This window comes from Castor canadensis, chromosome 15 (genome assembly GCF_047511655.1).
Source record: "Castor canadensis chromosome 15, mCasCan1.hap1v2, whole genome shotgun sequence".
Taxonomy (NCBI): domain Eukaryota; kingdom Metazoa; phylum Chordata; class Mammalia; order Rodentia; family Castoridae; genus Castor; species Castor canadensis.
The window spans coordinates 64352798-64372144 of NC_133400.1; the positions used below are offsets into that span (position 1 = coordinate 64352798).

General features: G+C 36.1%; 1 pseudogene; it reads right to left on the bottom strand.

Annotated features, from left to right (window-relative positions):
* Window positions 1-10602: 10602 nt before the first annotated feature.
* On the bottom strand, window positions 10603-19060 carry LOC109702531 (integrin beta-1-like; annotated as a pseudogene).
* Between the last annotated feature and the right edge of the window lie 287 nt (window positions 19061-19347).

Sequence of the window (19347 nt, forward strand, 5' to 3'; positions counted from 1 at the left end):
CATTCAACTCCTGCCCATTCTCAATTCATTGACAGGTCTCGACCAACCCAACATTCCCACAGCCACCAAAGCCAATGGTACAAAGAACATCAAGGTGGAAAAGTCAGGAGTCAAAAAGCATTCCACCGACCCAATCAGAAAGAAGGATGGAGTCAGGGAAACTATCCATGAAGATTCAAAGGACAAAATTCAGCACCAGAACCCAGAGTGCCTGCTGGAAGAAGTGGTTGTGTGCAGTGCTGCATCCAGTGACAGGACTCCTGTGAACAAAACCAAGCATTCTCATATCAAACCTCCAAAAGCCATATCCAGCAGGGCCAGCAAAGCTAAAGACCATGGACAGGAAAAGACCAAAAGGATCAGAGACAACATCTCCAATAAGGCTGAAGAGAGTAAGCAGACAGGGAACAAAAGGAAGTTAGAGACAATAACAATTCCCAAGACAAAGCAAAAGAGAAATCAACCTGAGCTTAGCCAAGAGAACTTTAAAAAGCCTTGAAGCTCCCCGGACATGCACATGCTGGAGTCAGTGCAGGTTTTGTATGCACTGGGGAAGAAGAATGATAAGAACACTGAGTCATCTTCCTGTCAGGGCCTGGGAAACTCAAGCACCACCAAAGGCTTCCAGTATTCTCCAACTATCAAGTCACAACTGCATACCCCACATGAGGGCAGAAGGCCTAAAAAAATTCAAGTCAAATCCCCAAAACAAGACAGCAGTGCTGGCAATGAATGCCCATCTCCATCCCAGTTTGAGTTGCCCCCACCTGGGAATTTCAAGTTGATACCTTTAGTTTTTCCAAGTCTGGACAACCTTCAACCTCAACCTGTTTGTTGGAGGTCACAGTCTCTTGCTTCATTCACATAGGCCCATGGCACCTGACCCTGTCCAGCCTCATTCTAACTTGGCTCAATCTAAGGCAGCCAATGCATCTCAACCAGCTAGTGCCAACACACCTTTGATTTGTCCTGCCAAATCAGCTCAGCCAATTTCATCCAGTGAAACTTTACTGGGTTTGACCAAGCCTCCCCAGCCTAGTGTGTCTCAGTCTGCTGCTGCTATACCTTCACCCTACAAAACATCATCTTGCACTTCTTTCCAATGGGAGCCAGTGGAAGCTTCCACTGCTGTGACCAAGTTCCAGCCACCACCTAAGCTTCAAACCCAGTTTCTACTGCAAGATTTGAGCTTGCAACCAATTCCATGGAGGAAGCCCAATGTTCCTGAACCAGTAATGTCAAGCCCCATCACAAAAGAGCAGCGGCCAGAGCGTGAGGCCATGAAAAGGAAAGCTCAGCAAGAGCGTGAGCATGCTACCAAATACCCTTTCTTGGGAAAATTGCAATTTTTCATCCAGAGGGAAAAAGAACTGGAAATTTCTCGATACTATGTCTATGTAATGTAAGAGCAGCTAAGATTGTTGGTACCACTTTAGACACCAAATGATTTTTACATATATATATACATAGATTTATATAAACATATAGATACATAAATATATAAAATCTTTTAATAGAATATAGATTTATATTTAATTAATCTGATTTATTTTAAAAACTTAAATTTAAAAATGTACTAATTAGTAGATGAGCAATAAAGAGGCTTTTGGAATTTTGAGATGCTGCTGCCTGTGGGTTTTCTTTTTTTTTTTTTTTTTTTTGGTAGAGGCAGGGATAACCATCTACATTAGACAAAAAGAACTGAAAGTTGGATGGAAGGACAGGAAGTGACTGAATAAAGAGGAAGGAATATGATTTAGGAGTAGAACATCAAATGAGCAGAGATTTTATAGGCTGATAAGAAGAATCAGGGATGGGTAAAATAACACAGTCTGAGGTTGGGGTTAAAACAATAAAATTTGGAAAAAGGCACAAAATGTTGATGATGTGATTAAGTTGACCAGAAGAAATGTTAAAAAAAATCTTTGATAATGGCTCTTGCCTCATAACCCACTAGATAAGCATTTTAGAAATTCAGTACACAATTCCAACTTCTTTTGGTTATCTCTGATTGAAGCTGGGAATTGTTAATACAATATATGGGAGAATGTACCACAGTAGTAGCAAAGGCTCAGTCATCCTGGGGGCAACTGATAACTTGGGATCTAACCAAGTGAACTGCAGCAACTTGAGGCCCATCCGTAAGATGGCCTGAAATATAAATCACCATTCTCTCAACACTCATGCACCGGGGCAACAAAATGCACTGCACTTCAATTAACCTTCAAACACCAAGGCCATAATAACTGTTCCATTCCACTAGCGAGGTCCAGCAATGGGCTGGGATCACTTTACATGCACAGAAGGAAGGCTTCTATTTGTGGCCTGAGTTTCCAAAGCCCTCAGTGTTTGCAAATGCACACAGGCATTCAAACTGGTTTTCAGAACACAGCATCTGGAGGTCATGGATGGACAAAGTGAGAGGTTGAGGAACTTCTCCACTGATCCTGGTGTGTGTCACCTTCACCAACCACTGCCCTCAACTGAAATAAATGAATCAAAATGAAACTCCTTGTACTGTATGCTAGTTCAAGACTTAAACAAAAAATAAAATAGGAAAGAGCAAATTAAACACAAACATAGCAGATGAAGGAAACAATAATCACTTTTATAGTCAAAATGTTTGTGCTTTCTCAAAATTCATATGCTGAAATCTAATCGCAGAGCTGATGGTATTAAAAGGTGGGGCCTTTAGAAAGTCATTATGTAACAATACTAGATCCCTCCTGAATAAGTCCAGTGCTCTTAAAATCAAATACATTTGTCAAATGTAGTGTTGGAAATTATTTGAAAATATTTGACAGTGTGACAATAAATAAGAATGATTGCCAAAAACTAAGACCTTACAGATCTCATGCATTCCTTCTGCCATGTGAGGAAACAAAAAGTTGGCCATCTGTCAACCAGAAAGCAGACCCTAACCAGGCATCAAATCTTCTCGTGCATTCATTTTGGACTTCCTGACCTCTAGGCTTTTGGGAAAAATTAGGCCACTTATTAGCTACCTATATTATAGTATTTTGTTTATAGGAATCCAAATATACAACAATATCAAAGGTAGAATCAATTAAACAAAAAACAGACAAAGATACAGAAATCAAACACTTTAAGAATACCTATAGAAGTGATAAACTTCTGTCTAGATATCATGGAGGAAAATCCCATAGAATTAGAGATTTGCATAGCATAAGAGAGGTGTGGAAGAGTAGCAATGGAGAGAATATGATTAAATGGCACAGGGTGGCAGTTGGATAGGAAGAATCATGTCTAATATTCCATAGCACAGAACCACCCAAAACACACTACAAACTACAAAGTATTATTTAGTATTATTAGGAAAATTAAATGAAAAATATGTAAATGTAGGTATATTCTTTGTTCAGGAGTTCAAAAAGTCATTATTAAGATGCTAATGCTCCCCAGTCTAACTCCCTAGGGGCCATCAAATTTCCTCTTTTTAATTGAGAAGATGATTCTAAAATTCATACAATGGTTGGCGATTGTCCTCAGTGGGAGAGTACTTGAAGAGTGTAAACATGTCCCCCGGTTCACATTCTTGTATTTTCAGTACCACAGAAAATACAAAAAAAAAAATCACATGAATGAAAATAATCTAAATCAAAAGATCTAGAATCCCAAAATAAAAGTTGGAAAAGAGCAAAGTAACAGAGATAAGGGGTTTATTTGAAGTATTATAAATCTATGATACTGAAAACATCATGATAATGGTAAAATGAAAGCCAATCAGTTGATGAAATGCAATGGAAAATGCATAAATACACCCAACACATAAGTAAGTCAAGTTATTTATTAAAAAGTACTGTGGGAAGTGCAGTGGAAAAAGGATAGACTTTTCAACTTTTAGTGCTGGAACATCTGGATCATGTCCACAAAGCAATCTTGGATCCATATATCAGTGCATCATACTATACAAAAAAATGAACTCAAACTGCATCATAGATCTAAATACTCAATCTGAAACTACAAAACTTCTAGGAGAAAATCTTTCTGACCCTGTATTATGTGAAAACTTCTTAGGTATGACACAAAAATAATAATTCATAATTCAACAAATATATGAAATGGATTTTATGAAAACTAACCATTTCTCAAAGACATAATTAAGGCTATGGATTTGGCTCAGTGGAAGTGTGTTTGCTTAGCATGCATAATGCCCTAGGTTCAATCCCTGGCACTGGCAAAAATTTGATTAAAAAAAGATAATATTAAGAAGATAATCCTCTTGAGTCTGACTCAAGAAGAAGTGTGCATACCTACCAAGCATAAAGCTCTAACTTCATACCCCATATTGCCAAAAAAAAGAATCAATCCATAAACTAGGGAAAAAACTCTTTGTAAAAAACATACCCAAAAGAGAAATGGTGTCTACTGGTAGTACCAGTGGGAGGGGGAAGAAAGTGGGGAAAAAGGTGTGGGAGGGTGAATATAGTACAAACATGGTATACACATGTATGTAAATGGAAAAAAGGATAACTATTCTAGGAATGGAAGGAAAGGGGATATATTGTAAGAACTTTTGTGAATGCCACAACATACCCCCACCCAAAAACACTAAAAAATCTAAAATTAAAAAATAAATAAATAGAAATTTTAAAAGAAATGGAATCCAGATTACATAACAAACTCTAAAAAAGCCCAATAAATCACAAACAACCTAATTGTTTATATATTGCTTTTATACAGCAAGGTGTATTGAGGTATAATTTGCATAATATAAAGCATACCATAAGAGTTTCATGAGTTTTAAAATGCATCAACACGCCTACAAGATCATCCTAAGAAGAACCTTTGCAATCTCTTTTATTGTCAACCCTCTCCCCGACTCCAGCTCTAACAGCCACTGTTCTGATTCCTGCCTCTATAAGTGTGCCTTTTCTAGAAGGCCATATAAATGCAAAGAGAGAGAAGGGGGATTTTTATTTAAAATTCTATTTTACAATAGACAAAATGGCAGAACACTACACGTAGGATGAAACTTCTTAGGGAAATAAAAACAATGGCCACCGCCAGCCAACAGAGCATACATGCTTATAATGTTTTACTTCAGTGGATATACTTGGCATGTTTTGTGTTAAATGTAAATACTGTGAATAATATTTGGGGAATAAAATGTTTAGACAGAAATTTAGTGATCAAAAATCAGCATTACCATTAATAAACAAGAGTTACAATTACTTTATGTGCCACCTTACTTCTTAGATGTTTTGCAACTTACCGTGTCCCACTTGGTATTCATTTTCTCCTTTTCAAATTTAACAAATTCCCGTGTGTCATGAATTATCATTCAACTCTTCCAAACCAGCAATAATGCGAGGCCAATAAGCACAATTCCACTAACAACACCAGCCACAATTGGAATGATGTCTGGACCAGTGGGACAGTCTAGAAAACAGGAAGATTAATAATAAGCAAAAAGCAATCTAACAGGCACAAGTTCCAACAACACAAGCACAAAGTCTTATAAAATAAGCAGCATTTAATACTCAAGATAAATCAATGCACACTATTTCAAAGAAACTATTAAAAAGCAACTAGACCTAACAAGTGAGTTTAGAAAGATTGTAGGATACATGATCAGTAAAAATCAGGTACTTCCTATCACATTCATTCACTTATTTCTAGATTGCACTTTTAAAAAACTGCAATCGAGCAAAGTCATCAAAACCTTATGTATACTGTTAACAAAATACGTTCAAGATTTTCTAATAAAAATTACTAAACAATACTACAATAAAACCAAAAAAAATCTTAAAAAGTGGAGAAATATCCCATGTTCAGAATTAGACGACAATACTCACAATGTCATTTCCCATCAGTTTGATCAATAAACTCAACAAAAATCCTGGCAGGACTTTTGCAGATAAATAGATGATTACTGGCATAAAAAAAGACAGACTAATAGAACAGAATGCAGAGCCTAGAAATAAACCCTCACAGCTATAGTCAAGAGATTTTTAAGAAAGGTGCTAAGAACACACTGGAGAAAGGACAGTCTTTTCAATAAACAGTGCTGGGAAAACTGGGTGTATCAACATGCAGAAGAATGGAATTAGATAACTCTCGCCAGATACGAAAATTAACTCAAAATGAAACGAAGCATAAATGAAAGAAAACATACATGGCATGCTTCTGGATACTGGAATAGGAAAAGACTTTTTAGGAAGCACCACAAAAGCACAGGAAAAATAAAAGCAAAATTAGACAAATAAGAGCACTTTAAAAAGATTCTGCACAGCAAATGAAATGATCTCCAGAGTTCAGAGATGTCTATAGGATAGGACAAAACATTTTCAAATCATGTGTTCACTAGGGACTAATATCTAGAATATATAAATAACTGAAAACACTCAACAGCAAAGAACAAAATAAAAGCAACCAATTTAACAATGATAATCAAATAGATATTTCTCAAAAGAAGACATACAAATTATCAAAGGACATATGAAAAAACGCTTAACATCTGTTACCATCAGGGAAATGAAAATCAAAACCACAATGAGATATCACCTGACCACAGTCAAAGGGCTATTATCAAATACACAAAAATAAGTGCTAACCAGGGTGTAGAGAAAAGAGAACCTGTACATGCTTTTAGAGATTAGGTAAATTAGTATGGCTACTATGGAAAACATGATTCTCAAAAATTAAAAACTCAACTACCATATGATCCAGTAATCCAATCCTTGCATAGAAAGCAGACACATGATATCTGCATAGAGTTCAGTTCTGTACTGGGAGGATCATGGCTCAAGGCCAACCCAGACAAAACATTAGCAACACCCATCTCAACCTACAAAATGGACATGGTGGTTTGTACCTATAGTTCCAGCTACCTGGAGGTATAGGTAGTAAGAGCGCACACTGAGGCTAGTCTTGGACAAAAAACATGAGATGCTATCAAACACGAAAGAAAAGAGTGGGCTCAAGTGATAGAGGAATTGCCTAGAGAAAGCAGAGGGCTCAATGTTTAACTCCAGTGTCATAAAAAGCACAAAACCAAAACTGGGGCCCAGGGTTCAATTCCCAGCCCCTCAAAACTAAATAAGACCTTTGGAAAAGTATACTGAAAGTTTTCTCTATAAAGAAATGATAAATGTGTGAGTAGCTATGTTTAACATAGTTTAAACATTATAAAACATATACATGTATCAAAACATCACATTACTCCATTAATATGTACAATTTTTTATTTATTATTAAGAAATTAAGTGAAAAAGAAACTACTCAAATTGCTATGACCATGTGAATGAATAAAAGACAGACACAGAGTAAAGGAATAGATCATAGAGTGAGAAAACGGTCACCTTATTTTCAACCAAAGTAGAAAAGGACAGTCTTCAACAACTAGTGTTAGAACTATTAGTCAACCACATGTAAAGGATAAAAACCTGAACCTTACTCCACGTTAATAGGTAAACTCAGATAGATTACAGGCCTAAATGTAGAACCAGAAAGTGTAACACAGGGAAACAACCTTTACAACCAGGATTAAGCAAGGGAGTTCTAAAATAGAAGAGTATTATCAAGATCCATAAAAGAAAAATTTGCTAAAATGTACTTAAACAAACCTAAAACTTCCAGGGTTGGTGGAGTAGTTCAGTGGTAAAGTCCTTGACTACCATGCCCAAGAACCTGCGCTTGAAACAGCACTAGAAAAAAGATAAAATTTTTGATGTTCAAAAAATACTAAGAAAATGAAGAAATATGGAGACACCGCATCGGCGACAATATTTTCATACACCTATCTAACAATGCAAAACAGTACAGAGAATTTTTTTAATTTTAGCAGTTTGCTATAAACATATGCTTACCAATTCTCCAAAACATGTTCACACAAAACCTGTACGTGAATGTAGAAAATTCCAAACAACTAAAATAAGCTACTAGTAAACCAAGATTACAAAATATTTCATCCCCAAGAAGTTGAACAAATTCAATACTTAACACTAACTTTTAACAAATGATCTTTCCCCATGTCCAAGGCAAACCATGTTCAAAATTAAGCATCATTAATTGATCACCACTTCCTAATTAATTGTCAGGGAAGGTTTTCAGTGCCTTGAACAGTTTATTGCATTTAATCTTAAAATACTCCAATTAGCCAGGTACCAGTGGCTCACACCTGTAATCCTAACTACTTGGGAAACTGAGATCAGGAGGATCAAAGTTTGAGGCCAGCCCAGGCCAAATGTTTACAAGTACCCATGTTACTAAATAGCTGGAAACAATGGTGTGTGCCTGTCATACCAAAATACATGGGAAATTAAGATTGGGAGGATCACAGTTCCAGGTCAGCCCAGGCAAAAAACAATGATGAGACCCCATCTCAATAGAAAAATAGCAGGTATGTTGGCATGCATCTGTCATCCCAGCAACAGCAGGAAGTGGAGGAGGATTGTGGTCCAGATACGTTTAAAATGCATTACTTAAGATCAGTTTCACTTAAAGAGCATTCTGTGTGCCAAAAGCAATGAAAAAGAACTTGAATAAACAGAAGCATAGTATAATTTTGGATGGGAAGTGTACTTCAAGAAATTCTAGTTTTCAGTAACTGTGGACACACAGCTGTCACTAACATCAGTGCCAAGATGACTGGTGGAGCCTCAACCATAGGAAAAGGTGGTGCTATGGAGCTCTCTGATCCATGACTCCAAAAATTACACTTCTGTGTTGAGCCCAAGAGGCAACTGGCTACCAAGGCTCCCCACAAAAATGCGCCCTTTACTGGACATTGAAGGAGCCTCCTCTTACAAGTTGGTACTGTCCAGCTCCTAGAATTAGACCTTATCACAAATCCACTAAACTTCTAATTCCAAGCTTTTTTCCAGAGTCTGGTGTGAGAAATTGCACAGGACTTCAAAACAGACCTGAACTTTCAGAACACTGAATTGCTACTTCGCAGGAGGCCAGGGACAATTTCTGCTCCACATTTTTAAAGATAACAACCCATGTGTTATCCACTCAGTCTAAAGATAGCCAGGTAGCATGCAGCAAAAATGGAGAACAGGCTTAAGAAACTAGTCTGATGGGAGTGATTAGTCGTAAGAAGGGTAAATATTGCATCAGGCATGGTGGTACATGCACTTGGGTGGTGGAGGCAGGAGGGTAGTGACATTGAGTCCAACCTGAGCTACATACATAATGAGTTCTAGGCCAGCCTGGGCTGCATAGAGAGATTGTCTCAAAGAAACTGAAATACAAATAAACAAAAGATCAAACAAAAAGAGAAGGGTAAATATCATTTCCTAAAACTTATTTCACTTATATAAGTGTATGTGTGAAGTGGAATAAACATGGATTGCATTTCTCATTCTAGATTGTGCTGAAAAGAAATTCACGTCTTAGTATTCTATGGAATTTACTCAGACTGAGAATTGCTATACTGTAGTTTATGCTCATGTTCAAATTAATAACACACAGTCCAAAAGATCACTCCACAACTCTGAAGCCCTAAAAGCTCTAAAGCCACTTTCCTGTACGTCTGTAACAAAGTTTGATGACAGGGAAACTGACCTAAAATGAGCTGAGGCTATTTAAAGTCTATATTTATTTCATTTAGAATGAATATCCATGTTTCACTGCAGAAAAACCAATTTCTTGACAATAGGAAGCTGCTTCTAGCCCATTGGGAATGGAAATGTAAAAAATGTATCTGCACATTTTATCTTTGAAACTGAAATAAATAAATAAATACTGAAAAAACAGAAACTAGTGTGATGGGAAGCATTTCATTCTCAAGAAAAATGAAACTTCTTCTTACTTTTGATAGTTCTGAACCTTAGATCCTTTTCTCTAATGAGATGAAAAAGAACCAAATTACGTGACTGGGAGTAGACAAAAGAGGACAGATACCAGCAATTGGCAGTTGTGTGAATTTTTAACATGAAAGCAAAGACATAAAGCATTAATAAGAGCCAAATGTTTCAGTGAACCAATTTTAGCAACTCAACTTTATAACAACTATAAATAAACCTCATAAATTTTGCTGGTAAGCTCTAGAATATTTAACAAGTAAATTTCTTGATGGCAAAAATAAATAAATAAATCAATAAATAAACATGAGTTCCCCAACAAAATTTTTATTATTTTACTAAAGTTCCAGTTAAAATCTCAAAGAAACAGAGATAATAATACTATTCCTGTAACATGTTAAATATGTAAGTAAAGCATAATTTAAACAATGTACTACTGGCACAATTAAAATTCAAGGGGAAAAAACCTTTAATTTTGTTGAGTCAAAAGATAGTACTTGGGCTGGGGTTACTCTTCAGTGATAGCCCATGTAGCCCTGGGGTTTATTCCCAGCTCCCTTTTCCCACACAAAAAAGATAGCAATGTCAATATAACAAAGGTAACTACATAAATTTAATTATATAGCAAGCCCCAATTTCATATCAAACTCAAAGTACAAGTCTCAGATGGCATACACTACTTAATAAGTAAGAATGTGTAAGAACAAAAAAAGTGGACTTTTGTTTTTATTTATAGTATTATACACTAGCATGTGTGCTGGGTCTAGTGATGACTGTGATACATACTTAGGTCAGCAGACAGTAAATAATATTTCAAACAATTAGGAGCTTACTTGTGTTCAACACAGACACCAAGGAAGTCTGACACGTGTCACAAGCACGCCCTTGAAACTTCCGGTCTGTACACTTATGGACACCTCACTCACAGGTGCCCTGGCCATTGCAGATCTGTCCAATTGATACCATGCATGGACTAGTATCCAAAGAGCAGTCAGACGCACTGCCAGTGTAGATGGGGTAGCACTCACACACGTGACACCTGCAAACACCATTTCCTGCAAATAAAAATATCATTTATAAAAAAATAAAGTCACAGTATTGATTTAAAAGTAAAAACAAGCAACAACAATGAAAAAAAGTTTAACAAAGGATGGACTGGCCCCACATGCTGTCCCTTTACTACTGGTTCAGTGACTACTTTTAAGATGTTGCAACAAACTAACATGGATCATATTCTATGACCATTTCTGATGATTTTCTCACCTCCACAAATTAAGCGATTGGATTTATCACAGTTGAAATTATAGCACTCTCAGAATTTGCCAGAAGAAATTTCAGTTGTATTATTGCTCTTTCTACAAACATACTGTACACACACACAATCTGTCATTACTATAGATTTCTGAACTGTTTTCTTTCTTGCAGTAAGCATCCATTTCTTCACTGTCAACTTCATCTGTGCTACATTCACAATGTCTCCCAACTCATCCATTATTGCACCAGAGAAAGATTCCAAATTGCAATCACATAAAATAAAAATAACTTAATAACACCAAGCCATGAAGAGGATACAAAATTGAATAATCTCTTCAATTAACCATAAATCAGGGAATGTTCTTGCCACAGACATGTATGTGAAAATAACTCCTGTGCACCAGGAAAAACACACAAGCCTGAGAGCCATTCAAGTTCTTATGGAACATGTAAGGGTCTAAGGGAAAACTATCTTCAGAAAGTAGTCATTTTGACAAAGTGAAGAGGACAAAAATTTGCCTAAAACAAAATAAAGTTATTTTTAAGGAGAATGTTAAGACATATTTTCAAATGAAATGCTATTAGTTTGATGTTATAAGTGCACTACCTCTAAGTCTCAAGCAATACCCCAACCATTAACATGAAAGGTAGAAACAACCCCCAAAATTGAAAAAACAGAGAAATTCACTGAAAATATTACTAACACTTTATTTAAAAATAAATTTATCCTGACTGGCAGACTCTGCTGAAACCCTTTATATTTTTAGAACACCTAATGCTTGTGTATGCACTGATTCTGCATTCTGTAGATAAAGGGAAGAAAGGTGAAGAATTTTGATGATAGTCTTCTTGGTTAGACACATTACTCAAAGTAGATCTTCAAGACAAGTTTGATTTTTATAATATGGAAATAAAACTGGAACATTTAAATTTCCACTTACATAGGCAATTAATTTATGGTGAGCAATGTCTACCATGGATTTTTCTTATGGCAAATAATCCTTGTAAGCATAGTCATTTGGGGCTGACATTTAGATTAAAAATGTCCTGTTCCATCATTTGAATGAAAGCTCTGCTCAGAATACATTGGTGGGTGTCAACCAAAAACAAAACAACAATCAAAAAAGAGCATGAAGTACTCAGTTTTCATTTAAAAAGTAACATCAGCGTGAAAGTACTTAAAACAAACGTTAGTAGAGTCTACATTCAGAAAGTAACACTTTCTTTTTAATTTTACAGTTAACTAATTTTATGGTATTATTTCAGTGATACAAAATTAATGCAGTACAATATAAGCATTATTTTTTGCTTCCTGATACTACTTCTCAGAAAAAGTCACCATTACCAATTTGATATACTTTTCCAAAACATTTTCTTATAAACATATTTCACACAGTCTTATTTTGCCCTAAAAACTGAGAACACTATCATAAAAAACCCAAATTTTCTCTTTTTTGGCAGTACTGGGGCTTGAACTTGGGGCCTCACGCTTGCTAGGCTTCCTAGGTAGGGGCTCTACCACTTGAGCTACTCCACCAGCCCTCCAAATACTATCTTAACAGTGTGAACATACTACTTACATATGTTAGAAAACTGTTTTTCTTAAGAGAAATAGTCAGAAAAGATCTTCAAAATGATCCTATGTTGAACAATAGTTGGTGGAACAAAGGATTTGTCCCACACTGAGATTTTCTACTTGAGTCTCAAGACACAGTGTGATTATAACTTTCAAAGCAGCACAGCTCTCTGTTGTTCTTCCACAGCTCTCAGCTTACCTGTAAGTTCCACACTCAAATTTCCATTTCCTACATAACACACGGGGCTTTCAGGAATGTCTGTGCTTTGGTATTTACATTCACAGATGAACTGAAGAATAATCTCCACTTTGGTGAGGCCCAGAGGCTTAATTTCAATGGTTTCAGAATTCTTATTTGACATTTTTTGAAGTTATGCTAATTTCAAATTGAACCTTAAAGAAAAAAAACCTAGATGAAATTAACAATGTAGTAATGAAAAAATATTTCATAAAGATAAAACTTTTTAAAACACGAATTTGCTTATAAATAAGCAATATTTTTTTCTTTTCTACAGAAAATGCTTATACACCATACCTCATCTCCAGTGGAGAGATTGCAAAACTTTCTTCCATTTTCTCCTGTCTCATTTATCCCATTCTTATAGTACGATTGGTATTTACTGTTACACCTTCTGGCAATTTGCTGTTTTCCAAAATGACTTCTGAGGAAAGGGACTAAAAGAAAGACTGAATCACAACACAAGTGTAAAATGGACTGTTTGGGTGAGGGAACACATGTAGGAAAATAAAATAATGAAATCCATTAAAGTTTGTTTAGAAAAGCATATAAGAGGGGGTAAATTTGATCAAGGTACACTGTATGCAGGTATGGAAATATCACAATGAAACCCCTTTGTACAATTAATATATGCTAATACAAGAGGCAGGACACTAATCATGATAAGGAAGTCAAATAAAATGTCATCTGAATGCATAAAATATTGCAAAAAAATATTTTGCACTCCAATACACCTTAGTGATGAGAAAACCCAGAGTCACAGATTAACTAATAAGAGTCCAATCTTCAAAATAACATACACAAGGTAAGGAGCATTTCCTTGTAAATTTTTCAATTAAAACAGTGCAGAGACCTGACCTTAAGTAGGAGGCTTCCTCAGAACAGATGGTTTCCTTCCCAACTGGCAATGGCTGTCCTCTGGCGCTTCCCATTTCAGCTAACTAGGGAGCATAGAAAATGATCTACTCTAAGGTCTAAGAACAAATTTGCTTAGAACCACTATAGTTTTGGAAAGAAAAACCCTGGTAAATTCTAATGGACTGGAGTGGAGCTCAGTCGCACTTGCTTAGAATGCAGGAGGCCTCAGATCTGTCAATACTGCCCTCCAAGATCCCAGAAAAACAAAGAGAGCCCCTACTTAAAATATGAGATATCTAAGGACGAACAGAGGAGGTTGCAATGGCAAGCAACTATGGAAAGATGATGAACAACTGGAATTGTGGAAACATTTGCAAAATCCCTCTCTGTCATGGGTCTTTCCAAACATTTGATCATTTCCAAAACCCATGGCACAATAGTTACCATAATATTATACATGCCCGAATTTATTTAAAACACTTATTATCCAATGTTTAATGATACTCATTAAACATTACTGAATTAACTCTAGAAAGGGAAGACAATTTCTTTTAGTTTCAACTCACTTTCATGTGTTAGAAAAAAAATTCTATAAATATTTTTTAAATAAGCAAAATTCTATTCCCTGAATATATTGCAACGAAGAAAAGGCAAAAAAGCTTGTCCAGTAAAACTCTTCATCAAAATAGATGGATCTACAAAGGGAATTAAAAGAAGACCAGGAGAATCCTGTCTATCTAAATGAAACTTATATTCTACACCTGCTCCAAAAAGGATAACTTTGTTTAGAGACATATGGAGAGATGTTCAGAATCTTCTACACATGCTTTCAGCATACTTTTTCTTTGCCTAGGCCATGATTTTATGAGACAACATAAAGTTCTTCCTCCAGATAGAGAGTGCCCTCTAGTCTTGCTAACTGTGTGTGAAGGAAGTTTTACTTTCTTTGAGCAATGTCTTCTCCAAAATTGATCTTACTTAAATGTACTCACATTGTATGCATCAATGATCAGCTGAATTACATTGCTAGAATGTCCAATTAAGTTTCCCCACTGCTGAATTAGGGATCAAACTTTTCATTTCCTATAATGAAAAGATAAAATAAGAATAACATAAATGTTTATTTAACCAATTCACTGAGCAAGTAGCATTTATCTTTAAGTATTTCCTAAAGAACTTTAGGAATCAAATCAGTAGAAAGAAAACTAGTTTAACAGCATATGAATAAAAATGAACATAAATCACTTTATAAAATTCAGTCTGCCTACCCACTGCCATTTCTTATTCAATACAGACATGTAATTTTGCCTCAAAGGACTAAACAAAAAAGATCTAGAACTTTGTTTCTTTTATCTCACATATATTTATCTTATAAATGGGCTGAAATTTTCCAGTAACTGCAAAAATGATCTGTGTGTTATTTTCACTGAGCCTCTGAGCAAGGTAAATAATGGAAGGACAATCCTATGAAATGAAGTAATACTGTTTAGCATGTAAAGCACCCTTCTAATGTATTCTGATCTTTGGTTTGGTTATGTATTATTGAGACAGGGGTTTACTACATAGCCCAGGGTGGTCTTGAACTTGTGATTCTCCTGCCTCCACATCCTGAGTGCTAGGATTACAGTATGTGAATTTTACCATACTTTATGAAAACAGTAATGATTTGCATATGTAACTGGATTTCTTAGACAAGACTGCTTCCAAATTATAAAAAATGCAAATAATTGCTGTGGAGGATAGTGTATTTTGGGGTCTCTAATCTTCTACTTTTATTCATGTATACGAACTTCCATATTCAAATGGTCTTAAATAGTAAGATAGTCTATGTACATTAAATGGTAAGACACATAATTATAGGACTGTTCATTATTAAAGGATCTATTATCTATCACTTAAGAAAAAGAACAAGATTAGGGATGGGCATGTTGATTCATGCCTGTAATCCCATCTTAGGAGGATTGTGATTGGAGGCCAACCAAGGCAAAAAGTTGGAGATTCCACCTCAGCAGAGAAGCCAAGCATGGTGGTATATACCTATAATTCCAGCTATGTAGGAAGCATAAGTAGGAGGAATGCAGTGCAAGAGGGTAACCCTAGATAATTTGTTTATTTGTCTCATCCAGTCCTTTCACCCTTCACCCTTGAATGATTGCAAGGAGCAAGCACAGCACACATCTTCGCCAACAGCAATAATTGCTAGGACATTAGATCATGGTCTATACTTACCAAATAACAAACCCTTGACTTTCCACAACCCACAAGCCAGTTACCCACAATACTGTTAACATCAGACACTAAAACAACATTAACCCATCTGCTAGGTTAGGACTTAAGCGCTTACATAATAATGGCTCATTGTGTATACATTGTGTTCCAGGTGACACTGTCCATCATTTGGCAAAACAATGCTGCCAAGTTTCCCATCTCCAGCAAAGTGAAACCCACATCTGTGGAAAACACCAGCAACCATGTGACACTCCTCCAGGCAATTTCAAGTCACAATTTCAATGTGACTTGAAAAGGAAGAGATTTCAATTTAAAAATGCTACTCACAATAACTCAACAGAAACCATGCAAGCTACCATTATATTTTTACCTAATTCTGTTCTCTCTTGTCTTCCCACAATTCTAAAAATAATCTGTTGAGAGAAACTCCTCCACATCACTGATCAGCAACTTCTTCCTAGTTGTCCATATGGACAACTCAGCTCTTTTTAGAAACCGTTTCTTGATTTCACTCAAAGGAGCTAGCACAGTGCCTGTCTCTTGGTAGAGGTTTCAGGAGTACCTGCTACATGAATAAAAGTATCTCTGCACCATATTCTTTACTCTGCTGTGGGGTCCTGTTCCATCCTCTTGCCATACACACTTGCCCTCTCTTATACTCCATCTGCCTCCATTATCAGCCTTCCATAATAAGCCTTCCTTTTCATAACTATAGAAAAAATTGCCGCAGGACTTGTCCACATAAATCCACCCATTTGAACTCACCAGTCAGCACTTTGAATTTTTCATGTGTAATTTATTCTCCATTTATTCAACAAAGAATTTAAACAGAGAAATCCTCATTTCTCTGTTTTGTGATTATATTTGTCTAAATTTAAATTGCCCTAATCCACCTGTCCTCTTACAACTAATTCTGGGCTAGGGCATGGCTCAAGTAGTAGAGCACCTGCCTAGCAAGAGTTCAAATCCCATACTGTCCTTCCCAGAAAAGTCTAAATTCCTTGAAGGCAGATATTAGATTTATTAATGGCAATCATTTTCCAAAAGCAGAATATCAGTCTCTCTTCCCACTAGCGAAGCAAAGCATGACAAATTCAGAAGGATAGCCATAACCGTGGGTGCTAGAGTCAGTGTGATCCCAAAGAATAAGGCACAGAGAGAGGCAGCCCCGAGAATGCCCTCCTCACAGTGATCACAAAAAACTGGCCAGAAAGAAAAGAGGTACCAGGTACTACACAGTACTAGGTACTACCTCAAAGACTACTCTCTTCAGCTTAAAAGCTGAGACTAAACTTTAAACTGCAATCACCCTAATGAAAAATAAGAACTAACAAGATAGTAGTTAATATTTGCTGAGTTCATGTTGACACTTTTCACAGATCACCGCATTGGAACTTCACGGTAGCCCCATGTTCTATACCACACTGTTACTCTCCTTTTAAAAATAAAAGAAAACATTTCCTAGAGATGCTAAGTAACTACCTTGAATCAGGGAGAGTGGGAAAGTTGTTTATTACCACACATTTTACCTACTATACTGCTTCACTTATTATATTGGATATCAGTTAGGACCTTATCAAGGAGAAAAAGAGAGACAGAGAGAGAAACTTCTTCTACTTTCAAAATACTCAGAGGGTACCTGGGTCATAGAATGTGAATCACTGTTCCAATAAAGATGAACTTGTTACCACTGAAAATCTTGCAATTTAAAACTACAAATGCTTTATTGCTTTTCTGTATGTTGTTATACAGCTTATAAATTAGGGCTTTAAAAGTTCCTTCATTTTTTGTGTGGTATTAGGTTTGAACTCAGGACTCACTCTTGCTAGGCAGGCAGTCTAACCTCAGTCACTCCACCAGCTCAAAAATTTCCTTCTTTTTGAGTTACCAAGACACAGAAGAAAGACGTCTCTCAAAGATAATGAGTGGAAGAAAACTGAGCAAAAGAAAACAGTGTGAGGCAGTATTCCATGAAAGCAGTGTCAAGGTTCCCGCTGATACATCATACAACATCAGTTCCATCTCCTATACAAAGCCAGAAGTTAGGATATCTGAGCCTCTTCCAAACACCAGGAACACCAGTGAAGGTACTATTAAGTAGTACACTGTTTCAAATGGTCAGCATGCCGACTCATAAAAGTGTATGAAAAGAAGTAGCTGCCCAGGTTAATCAGGGACATAATGATGAAACTTTCCAAAAAAACACTTACAGTTAGTCCATGCACTTCTCAGAGACAATCTAATGAAATGGTAATTGAGGTCATGGTTTTAGTAACTTATGGTAAAACTGCACTTAAAATCCACAAAAATAATAAAATAGACACTTGTGGAAAATAAATGCACTTACTCTGCAAACAGCAGCCTCCATGATCACATCAAATCCACCTTCTGGAGAATCCAAGTTCCCAGATATGGGCTGTTTGCCAATAAGTTCATTAAAGATTTCTTCTTTATCGGTAAGACTGAGCACATTTTTGAAGTTGAATGGGCAGGTGCAGTTCTCTTCACTTGTGCAAGGGTTCCTGAGCTGTGCTGGTGTTGTATTAAAATAAGGCATCACAATTTTTTGTGCAAATGACCCAAAACCTGACAAGAAAAAATGCACATGGTCAGATGAATGCACAAAGATTTATTTTTTTAAAAAGTATGTTATCACATAAGTTGCTATGAACTGAATGTCTAAAACTAATTTGTAATGAAATAATAATTAGTAATGAAATAGAATCTGGGGTACTTGACAGATTTATAAAATAAACTAAGAGATGATTGGAAAAGCAATCAGGCATTTCATTATCCAAGAGGCAAAATTTGTGTCAAATTACAATTACATGCAGTACACATTGACTGAGGGAAAGGAGTGACAAAAAGTATTAGATGGATTTCAGGAATATCAGCTTCCTCTCAGAAAAAGACTGAAAACTATCCTATTTATCTCACAAATATGTAGTAAAGAACGAAGAAGGAGAACACAAAAGGACTTTGAGAAGTGTTATACATAAGAAAATTATTAATTTTTCAAACTCTCATACTGATCCAGAAATTTGAAGTAATCCTCCTCATTTCATTCATCAGATCACTTCCACGACATTTTCTATTCTCCAGATCATCTTTCATTGAATATGAGGGGTCCATAAGGTAGCAAAGATCAATGGGTTAATCTTTGGCTCTCATGAATCTTAAAGTAAATGTCTGTGGCTCCCCTAATTAAACAGAGATTAGAAAATGAAATTAGCTTGCCAGCAGTCAAAAGAAGATGAGAAAAAACAAATGGATACAATTTACACAGTAAACAGTATAAAATGAAATAAACTAAGTGTACAATTTTTACAAAACCTGAAGATTCTATAAGTAACTCTATTGGTATGCCCTCAATTTCATTCACCCAAAACTTGTAACACCAGGCCTTTCACCAAAGATGA